An 11,644-nucleotide genomic window follows, 5' to 3' on the forward strand; every position below is an offset into this window, starting at 1 on the left:
TTCTTGCTATCCAACTCTCTTGTGTACATGTGAGACTCTAAGCCACCCAGCCCATGAAACTTCTCCCCTCTTCCATAGTAAGGAATCTTGATTTTATCGGTTGTGGCACTGTACCAACTCAAAAAAATACTTCTCCAGTCTCCTTCCCAATTAAGTGTGTCCATGAAACTAATTTCCTGTCCATGAACTACATGTAAAAAGAAGTTGTGGGGTGAAAAGTTTTTTAAAGTTCCTCTAAAGGGAGAGTGTTATGGATTGTATCATATTCTCCCCAAAGACATGTTCAAGCCCTACCTCTAGTCCTGTGGGTATGAACCAGTTTGTAAACAGGACATTTGAAGGCGTTATGGGTTAAGGTGAGCCCAAATTGCATCAGCATGAGTCTTCATCCTATATGACCAGGGTCAATGTAAACAGAGGCGATTTAGGCACAGTCACGAATGAGTCACACATGGAGAGAGACGGCCAGGTGATGGAGGTAGAAACCAAGTCATGGGTTGCTGGCGAGCCACCATGAGAACGCAGCAGACTTCAGAGAAAGAGTGATGCTGTCGACACCTTGATCTTAGACTTGTAGTCTAAAAACCTGAAGATGATAAAATCTTGTTGTTTAAGCAAGCCAGTCTGCTGTACTTTGTTTCAGCAGCCCTGGAAAATTTAGGCAGAGATAATTGGCAAGGGCCCCTCGCGTGTACCGCTGAGTCATTCTGCACCTGACTGGAATGCCAAAGCGATGCATGCAGTTGCAGCAGCTAGCTTGGAGCCAGAGCTAATCTAGAAGATGGCGCCAGGTTTTAAGGAGAGCAGATTAAAAAGTAAAGGATTTGGGATTTCAGGTGGCATTGCGGATGTGCCGTGTCAGCCCTGGGCTGACGTCATACATGGGAAAGAGAAATAAGCGTTCATTTTACCCTTTCTTGAAGACAGCTTTACCCCAGCTTTATTTAAACTATTTTAATTTCTGGCTTCCATCACCAGAGGCTGAGCCCTACTGTGAGATCCTAGAGAGCTGACCAACCAGGTAAGAGCTACCTGAGCACATGTCTGATGCTTGCTACCCAGATGCTAATAAGAAATTTCCTGAGTCAATGGAAGGGTGGATGGATGAATGGATGGGTGAATGGGTGGGTAGAGGGTGGGTGAATGGGTGGGTGGGTGAGTAGATAGATGAATGAATAGATGGGTGGATGGATGGGTGGGTGAGTGGAGTATAGATAGAAGAGTGTGTGGATGGATGGGTGGGAGAGTGAGTAGGTGGATAAATGGGTAGATTAGTGGATGAATGGCTACTGGGTGAGTGCATAGGGGGGTGAGTAGATGGGCGGATGAAGGATATATAGATATGTAGATGGATGGATGGGTAGATGGACAAAAAGTGAAACTTTTACTTGACACTCATGCATTATTTTATAACTTACAAACTTAAATTGGGAAGAACCACTGGTATTTTCCTCAGTGTTCACAGCAGGTGAAGATAAAGAACATGTTATATCCTCAACTTGTATATGCGGGAAACTTGATGGTTTAACTGCACCCATCCGTGGCCCAACCCATTTTTAAAATAGTAATTGAATGGATTTAGTGAAGTCTTGAATGCATGAGTTTTATGTGGATATCTTTTTTCCCCTCTTAACTGTAACATAGGTTGGATCTTTGGCAGAAATTAAGGGATGTAACAAAGATGTATCATATACAAACACCTACTTTATTGGTAGAGCTAAAACTTGATGGTCATTTGGCTCAGCATCAAGAAACGTCAACTTCCCAGAATCCTAAATTGGAGACATGAGTCCAGCTTTCTCTAAGTCTCCTTAGATAGATAAGCAACCCTGTGAATTAGAACCATATTGGCTGTTAGCACCATGCCAAAATGGTACCATGTCCATGATAGATATGGGCTGAGCTGGACATAGACATGAGCAGGAGATAGAAGTTCCTAGGATGAATGTGAGTAAATGGCATGTTGCAAAAATTAACACAGGTATTGCTTCCAAAATATCTCGTTGTTCCAATTACCATGTGTCACAAGCTACCCCAAAACTCAGTGGCATGAGACTGCCACTGTTCTGTTCTTTGCTCACAAATCTGCAACAGGGGCAGATCTTGGCCAGGGTGGCTTAACTGCTCCATTCAAATGCTGAGGACTGGAATCACTTGCACGTCTACTCACTCCCATTTTTTATGGTTGAGGCTGGATCTAGGCTGAGACCTGGATGGGCTTCAAAATTTGTGGGGTGCAGTGCAAAATGACAATGCAGAGCCCCTTGTTCAAGCGTTATCAAGGATTTCAAGATGGCGGGTGCAGAGCATGAGACCAAGGGTACGGCGTCCTGATCGTCGGGTTCTATGCAGCAGCACAGATTGTGGAACTGGGAAGACAGCTCTGGCAGGATCTTGATGAGGTTGTCACCTAGTACATCTCCGTGTAGCTTCTCTTTGTGGCTTGGGCCCCCTTGTGACATGGTGATTGGGCTGCCAAGGTGAGTCTTCTCAGGGAGAGAGAGAAAATCAGATGAAATCCTTATCTTCTTTGAAGTCACATTATCACTTCTGTGGCACTTGATTCATCGAGGCAGCCATAAAGGACCAGAGATTTCAAGGGAAGGACAATTCGAATCCACTTCCTGATGGCGCAGTGCAATGTTCTCAAAATGTAAGACCAGAAATATCACTGTGGCCATTTCTGGAAAATAAAATCTGCTTTTCCAGTGATACGTGCATCCTAGTTGTAGAGTTGGATCACGCATATTCCAGCACGCTGAAGTGATATAATTTGAAAAAAATATGTTCATTTATTCAGCCCATGCGTAATAGTACATACTGGGTGGGAGGCCGTCTTGCTGTACATACTGAGCATGCCAAGGTCCCAAGGTCTGACATTGTTGTATCATCCAGATGGATGGTCTTGCATCCCTTCTGAAATAGAGTTGCTCTCACCCTGACGGTGATGGGGAACCCCAGAAAAATGTTTAAAAGGTTGGCTACTGTTTGAAATGTGGCTGAAAAATCATAGCCCTAAAGGCAGAATAAAACATTGTTTCATAGAAGGAAAGAGAAAAAGAAAGAAAGGTAGGAGATTTCCACACCCACCCAAGAGAGAGATTCTGCAGCCTTAACTAGGAGTAAGATGGAGAGAAGAGAACGAATTCCAGAGACCTCTGGGAGGAAGGAATTTATTATTATCATTATTTTAAATTCAGGTCAGGGTTATTGACGAGCAAAGTAAAGAGTATGAGGATGCATGCCTCCTCATCTTTCCAGCTTTTAAAACGTTTACGTCTTCCCCAACAAAGCAGAATTTCCACTTGTTATTAGCAGGTGTGACTTTTTATGAACTTGCCAAACGTGTCTGTTTGAGTCCGACGTATGTCCCAGATGCAATTCTAGCTGGTTAGGGCTGGAAGAACAGCTGAGGGTTAAAAAGATCGTTCTGCACCCAAGGAAGGCCATAAATGATTTACAATGGAGGGTGATTTCCTGTGATAGCGTTTGTGGTTAGAAAGTGTTTGCCAGGAAACGCAATGTAGTGCCCCTTCTTTCCTTGACAGGTCCCCCCAAAGCCTTCCTAGCTCAGTGAGTGCCTAGACCCCATTGCATCTTCTGAGATCCACCACGAGTCATGGCTGAAGCCATGGGTTTGCAATCCCTTCTCATCCAAGTCTCCTGGACTCCACAGTCCTTCCTTTTGGGAGGATTCATTGCTTGAGATATCATTGTCCACCCAGCTTGCAAACTCCTGAGGCCAAGGCAGCAGCTTAGCCTGGATAATGTTTATACCACTGCAGTGGTTTGAGCCATGTAAGGAGGTGCTGAATTTCATTCAGAAGTGAACAATGGATTAAGGAATTCAATGCGCAATTCGTTTTTTTTTAAACCCAAATTACTGTTCCAGTTGGTAAGTTTCTGAACTTGCACTATAATGAATTGCCTGGCAGTCATCCCCTTTTACGTGGTTCACAATTCTCAAGGACAGGCTGTCTTGGGGCAAGTTTGTATGATACAGTAGATTGTTTGGACAAAATGGCAATTCTCTCCCTCTATCAGTAACCTTTACGCTGTGGCTTTGGGGCTTCTCCCACTAAGAGGTGGAGACCATTTCCCAGTCCGTGAATCTTCTCTGGTCTTGTCATTTGCTTTGTTAACGAAATGGGACAGAACTGAGGTTGGCTATTTCTAAGCCTGGACTTCTAGAGCCCTTCCATGCCTCAGTTCCTTTCCTTTGAAACCTACCTGGATTCCATATGCATAGGCAGCTGTTGCTGGGGAATGAATGACCACATGGAGCTGAGACCAAATGTTCCATCGGAACCACCCAAGTTGGGCCTTCCCGGGTTCCCTGGCAACTGACCACAGACCCATCAGTGAGTTCAGCTAAGACCAGAATAACTGTCCAGCTGCAACCAGCCCAAATGGCCCAGCCAAAGAATCATGAGGGAGATAAATGGCTATTGCTTTAAGCCACCAAGTTTTGGGGTGGTCTGTCAGCCATAAGTGAAAGCGTATGTCTACATTCAATAGGAGTTACTCAGTTGCTCAGATGCCCTCAGCCCTCTTCTAGGTCTGAAGATCATGGCGTTCTCAGGCTGGCTACTGGTAATCCTTGGCTCCTCTGCCAAATGACAAGGCACGAGGCCGCGTCTCCTGGTCTCTCCCTTTTCTGCATCCCACTTCAGCTTCTTGCTTCCTGTGACTTTCTCTCTCTCTCTCTCCTGTGGCTTTCTCTCTCTCTCTGTCTGAATTTCATTCTTCTTATAAAGGACTCTAGTAATAGGATTAAGACCCATCCTGGCTGGGTTAGTCCACACCTTAACTGAAGTAACCTCATCACATGGATAAAAGGAATCCATTAAAACCTCCACAGGAATGGATAAAACTTAAGAACATGTTTTTCTTAGGTCCAGACAATCTCAAACCACCACAGATTTTCATTTCGAAGCAACTGTAGACTCGCAGAAAGTTCTAAACAACATTCCGTTCCCAGGGCTGGGAGTGAGGACGTAGGCATAGCTTTGGGGAGAACATGATTAAATTCAGAACAGATTCCTCAATTCAGTTTGTAAATCACAACTCCCAGGTCAGAGGGCAGCGTGGGGAAGGGCAGAGAGAAGATTTGAGCTACAAGGAAAAAGAGTCAACGTGTCAATCTAAAACCTCCCGGGTGAGGACTGGAAGTCAGGAAAAATAATGGAATTCTCTTTAACTGGAATTTCATCCTTAGGCATCATCAAGCCAAGAATACATTCAGCTACTGGAAGTGGATGATTGTAAAATCGTTTATCTCTGATCTCGAGTCATAGAATGTTTCTATACTTAAAAAGTCAAATGAAAACCATCACAGAAACCATCACCACCAAAAGCCTTCTAAAGTGCATTTGGGAGAAATGGAATGAGTGAATATGTATATGAATAAATAAAATAGTCATTAAACAGAGGACAGAAGTACATTTGTCTTCAAGAAGAGTAAATATTCCTGGTGCCTGCCGATGCAGGAAAAAAAAAGAAGAAAAAAACAGAAGAAGAGTAAATGATGCCCCAAATAAAAATATGGAGTTGAATTTTTGGAGGATGGTTTTCTTCTCGTGTGGTCTTAATGATTGTATAGTTTTATCTAGGACTGGAATTTCACTTTAAAATGATGAACTTTTTTCTGATTGTCAGTGTTTCTTCTTGGTAGGACATACTTTTTCTCATCTGTCTATGGTAAGGTGAAGTGGGGACAAGTGACTCCTAGAAAATTGAGAAATTTTATTCATCCTTGTACAAGTGTTTGAAACACATTGTGTAATATATACATATCAGTTTTGCTTAATGTAAAGAGAGTGTACAGAGGGAAAGGAAAAAAAGAGAAAACAAAAGCATAGAAGAAAAACATTTTAGTCAAAACTCATGGGAAATTTTTTCAGTTGGAATCATAATTTTTTCCTGTTTAATCATTTTTCTCCTTTGTTGAGGAAAAATAAAAGTACCTCATTTTCAGTTGCACCAAACATGTTATTTGGCTTTATTTTGCAAGCAAAGGATCTTCTGGGGAATGGAGAATTGTTGACCATGTTTTTTTGAGAGAGCTGGAAGCCAAAAGAATGAGGTCATATTCTAGGGAGGAGAGAATTTTTATGACAGCTTGGACAGTGGACACTGCTACCCTGAAATCCCGGGGTCTGAGACCCATAACTCAACCTGGAATCTGGAATCATTCTTGGTGGAGAAAATTATTGGTTTTAAGTCTAAATGGGTATTAGACCTAAAAGGCACAGATCTATGAACAATGCTGAATTTGCAAACTGGTTAAAGCACCAGCCAGGACTTATTATTTGGGGTCTCTGAAACTGCCATCACGATTAAAGTTAAGGACACTTTTGTTGATTTATTATGTGCTTCTAGGTGGCACGTGCTGGTTGTAATCATTGGCACAGGCACAATTGCAAGACCCATTTGTTGTCATCTAAGTCTGTGGGAAGTCTTGAATGTGAGAATTAAGTCCGTGGAGCTCTGGAGAGAGTGGTTGCGTAATGAGGCTTACATAAAGAGTCCCAGGCAGTGAAGCGACTTTCTCCTGGTTAAATTCTGCTCCCAGTTATGAGTATATTCAACCACAATAACAGAAACCAGAAGTTGATGGTTTAAATCCAGTGGTTCACCAAGTTTAATGCGCCAACAAATCACCACCTGGGGTTGCTGTTAAAATACAACTTCTGATTCCCTCCGTCGGTCTGAGACTGCATTTCTAACATGCTCCTAGGGGATACTAAAGCTGATCATCTAACGACAGCACTTTAAGTATATTGAGGCTTAAGCTGATTTGGTAGTAATGGTTTATTAGTGTTTTTCCTCATATAACAAAAAATTCAGAAGTAAGCACTCCAGGGCTGGAGAAGTTTTTAACAAGGGCGTTAAGTATTCAGAATTCTCAAAATGCAACACGATGCAACCATTGTGGAAAGCAATATGGCGGCTCCTTTCAAAGTAAACATAGATTTACCATATGACCTAGCAATTCCGCTCCTAGGTACATACTGCAAAGACACGAAAGCAGTAAGTGCAGCAGATCCTTGGAAACCAATGTTCACTTGCAACATTATGCACAATGGACAAATTGAAACAACCCAAATGTCCATCAAGAGATGAATGCATCAAGAAAATAGAGTCCATCCACACAGTGGAATATGATTTGGCCGTGAGAAGGAGTAAAGACCTGATACATGCCGCAACTGGGATGAACCATGAACACATTATGATGAGTGAAATAATGAAGGCACATAAGGAAAAATACTATATGATTCCATTTATGTGAAATATGTAGAAACAGCAAATTTGCAGAAACAGAAAGTAAATTGGGATTACTAAGAGATTAGAGAACCGTGAAGGAAGAATTGTTATGAGAAAAAAAAAGATAATATGGAATGAGAGAAAAAACTAAGAATCCAGGCTCCTTCTGTATTTCTGTTTCATTGTCTTTGGGTTGTGGTTTTTTCTCCATGACCACTAACAATGGACAAAATCAGGAGTCTCCTAGCAGGAAGTAAGGGAGAATGGATATTGAGTAAGTAAGGAATTGGCTGTCTGTGGCACAGCGTACCCCTTGGCTAACTACCACATCATACACTTTTTACACTTCCCACCTATATAGCTTATTGCATGCAGAGTTAATTCCAGGATATCTTGTGTGCTAGTTTGAAACTGTTGTGTACCCCCAGGAAAGCCATGTTCTTTAATCTTCATTCAATATATTGGGTGGAATCTTTAGATTGAGTTGTTTCCATGGAGATGTGACCCACCCCAATTGTGGGTGCGACCTTTTGATTAGATGGTTTCCATGGGATGTGTGTCCATCATTCAAGGTAGGTTGCTTACTTTAGTCCTTTAAGAGGGAACCATTTAAGTAAAAGTTCAGTGCTAACACAGACAGAGACATTTGAAGATGCAGAAAGAAAACACCCCTTGAGGAAGTTGCTTGAAAACGAGAAACCAGGAGAGAAAGCTGGAAGACATCTCCTTGTAGCCTCCCAGCCGGTAAAGGTGTTCCAGATCCATCGGCCTCTCTTGAGTCAAGGTATCTTTCCATGGACACCTTGGTTTGGACATTTCTTATGACCTTAGAAATGTAAACTTATAAATTAATAAATCCCCTTTATAAAAGTCAACCCATTTCTGGTATATTGCATTTTCATTAGCATTAGCAAACTAAGACAGCATGATAATCCTCAATCTTTTCCATCAGATCCAGCTGTGGTCCTTAGGGTAGAAAACCAGGACCCAAACACAGTGAGACCCCTTTTCGAGATCCCATATAGGAACCTACCATGGGTGCTGCCAAAGAGATTCCTTTGTTGAGTGGAATTAAACACATCCTACTGTCCTTTCCAATAAGATGGTCACAAGTCTGTATTCTTGGTGATGTTCACTCTGCACCCACATCTTTTTCTTCACCCTTTGGGTAGGGGCATCAGGGGACATGAGCAAGTCATAAAGCACAAAAATGTGGGTTTCACTTCTTCTGGTCTCCCCAGATCAAGGAGGTCTCCAGTTGCAGACAACAAACTAGAACTCAAAATGCTCTCAGATGATATTACAAGGATGTGACGTTCTGGAAAAGTTTCTAGAAAAGTGGTGTGGTGCACAGACCCTAAGATGACCTCCCTTCCATGATCTCCACCCACTGAAGCTCATGCCTTAGTGTCACCCCACCCCACCCCTTGTTTGTGGGAAGAATTGTGACTTGCCTCTAACATACAGAATATGGTTATATTATGTAAGATTCCATCTTCCTCAAGATGTATTGTGCTCTCTATGCCACTCTCTCTTTCTTTGAAGAAGCTGCCAAGGATGAAGTGGCCATGTTGGAGAAGCCCATCTAGTAAGAAACTAAGGGTAACCTCTGGTGGGAGAGTGGTCACCACCAGAAACCAAAGCCTCAGAACTTCAGCCACCAGGAAAGGAATTCCATGGAACCTGAGGTCAAACCAATAACTTGAGGATGCCTGAAAGTCAGTCCTTCCCCAGTTGAGCCCCTGATGAGACTTCAGCCCCAGCTGATACTTGGAGGGTGCTCTTGTGGGACCCCGAGACAGAGAACCTAAGCCGTGCCCACTGGACCGGTCTCTCTTATATGCCAAGTTGGCTGGGTTGTAGTGTCCAGCTAAGAGATCAAACTCTCAAATCAGTGCATATGTGGAGGCATTTTGTAGAGTTGGTCTACCGTCAGTTGACTTTACGTCAAGGAGCTCACCTCCATAATGCGTGTGTGCCTCATCCGATCAGGCAGAGGCCTTAAGAGCAAAGCTGAGGTTTTGCTGAGGAAGAAGAAATTCATTAAGACTGCAGCATCAGCTCCTGGTGGAGAATTTCCAGCCTACCCTAGAGATTTCAGTCTTCATAGCACACATGACCATGTAAGCCAAGTCCTTGCAATCATTCAGTCTTACATCAATTCTATGTATATATGTAGAGAGACATTTGTATATAGTAAATATGCATATTATATATAGATACATATTTTTCTGCTCTAGAAACTCAGTCTTGCTGTCCATCTTCTCCTCCAGAGAGAATTGTCCTGCCCCCTTCCTGGGCCCTGAGCTTGTGATGGGTCACCTGGGGGCGGGTGCATCTGAGAAGTCCTCTCATTCAGACTGCAAGGGAAGCTGGGAAATGCACATTTGACACACCTCACTTGATTCTACAGTGGAAAAGTACCAGACACAGGAATTTTGTCCATGTTTGGACAGCCCAGGTGTGCTACTTCCTAATAACCCTAAAACCATTATGACTTTTTAAGAGGGTCATTTAGCCAACTTCCCACTCATGGAATTGCTTCCACATCAACCCTCTGCCTTGGCCATGTAATCTGTTTTTCAACATCCTTATTAAAATAGGAGTCTCCCCCCATCCTCGGACAGCAGTGAATATCTTTTAGTGTCTTTGGCGCTAGATGCCCAGCAAACATTTGTCAATAATCATGCAAGCAAACATCATTATTCACGTTATTTTTCATATTGTCTTAAATTTCCTTGTCCTTTTCCCACATTTCCACGCTTAACCCGTTTCAGTGGCTTCCTACTCATCTCTGAAGGTTCAAAAATTTGAATGGGTTCAAGGCATTAAAAATTCACAGGTGCAAACACAACTTTTACTCAGTGTTAATGAAAACAACCAACATATATTTCAGTTTTATTTTCTAATGAAAAACTAAAATTTTCCAAAAAAAAACAAAAACAAACCCACACCTACTCCCACTGGTATGAGTCACTCGGCATCTGGAAAATATTGAGTCTCATCAATTATATAAAGTTTGAGGATCCTTCCTTACTTCAGAGAAGATGTGTCTGGAAACCAGTATAATCCAACAAGAAGGACCCACATCTGTGTCCTGACCTGAAAAGAAAACATCTGCAGAGTCGGAAATTCTAGATTTTATTTATTCCTAAAGTGATGACAAAAGTAACTGAACATTGTTATTTTTTTGGTCCCATTTGGCATTCTTCTTTAACACGAGTGTAGCTGGTGGAATCGTGTCTCCCAAAAGGATATATTGAAGTCCTAATTTCCGTGACCCCAAAGTGTGTCCTAGTTTGGAAATAAGGTCTTTTTGCAGATGTAAACAAGTCACAATGAGATCATACTAGACTAGGGTGGGTCCTAAATCTCATTACTGGTGTACTTGTCGAAAAAAAGGAGGTTTGGAGATAAAGAGACACCGATAAATGGACGAGGCCATGTCATGATGGAGGCAGAGCTTGGGACGAAGCCGCCACAAGCCAAGGGACTCCTGGGGTCCCCAGAAGCTGGTAGAGGCAGGAAGGAGCCTTCCCTAGAGCCTCTGGAGGGGACACAGCCCTGTCCACACCTTACCATGAGAATTCTGTCCTCCAGAACTGTAAGCTATTACATTTCTGTGATATTAAGCCTCCCAGCTTGTGGTAATTTTATACGGCAGCCTCAGGAAACTCACAATGGGTGTAGCAAAACCACTGGCAGGTAAACAAGTGAGCAAGACCCCCAAGAAGCAATTCTGTTCCATCTACTTGATCCAGAATGGAAAAGCCAGACATCTTCTGCTCCAGGAAAGGGATCCATCATGAGTATCATTTTAACTCATTCTCCCAACGTCATTGCTACTAGCAAGATTCGGATACCCTCCACCTGGACCCTCGACCTCAGTCTTCAGACCCTCAATATGTTGAGTGGAAACACAGAATCCCACATTCTGCCCCACCCCAACCCCCGAACGAATAAGTCAGAGGTTGTACTTGAGCAAGGTTTCCTGGAGAGTCCTGATTCCATTCGAGATAGGCTGTCCTGAGCTCCATCATGCCAACCCACTGTGCCCCTGTTGCCAGGTTGAATGTTCCAGAACATGGGGATGGCCTTGGTTTTGGTGGTGACATATAAACACGTGAGTTTCATCACTCCACATTCAACCCTGAGCCTGCCCACCACTTCATCCTCACCCTTTTCTCTTCTTATGCTCCCTCCAACACCCCTGGATCCAACATGCTCTTTATTTCTCCTCATTAAATCCCACTTTCCACCTAACTAACCTTCATCTTATCTTAAAACTTGACTTACCATCCCTTGACCCAAGATCCTGTCTCCTGAGACAAGGTTACACCCTCTAACTTTTTTCCATAACACCCCAAGAGTTCTGGGG

Source organism: Tamandua tetradactyla, chromosome X, assembly GCF_023851605.1.
Source record: "Tamandua tetradactyla isolate mTamTet1 chromosome X, mTamTet1.pri, whole genome shotgun sequence".
NCBI lineage: Eukaryota > Metazoa > Chordata > Mammalia > Pilosa > Myrmecophagidae > Tamandua > Tamandua tetradactyla.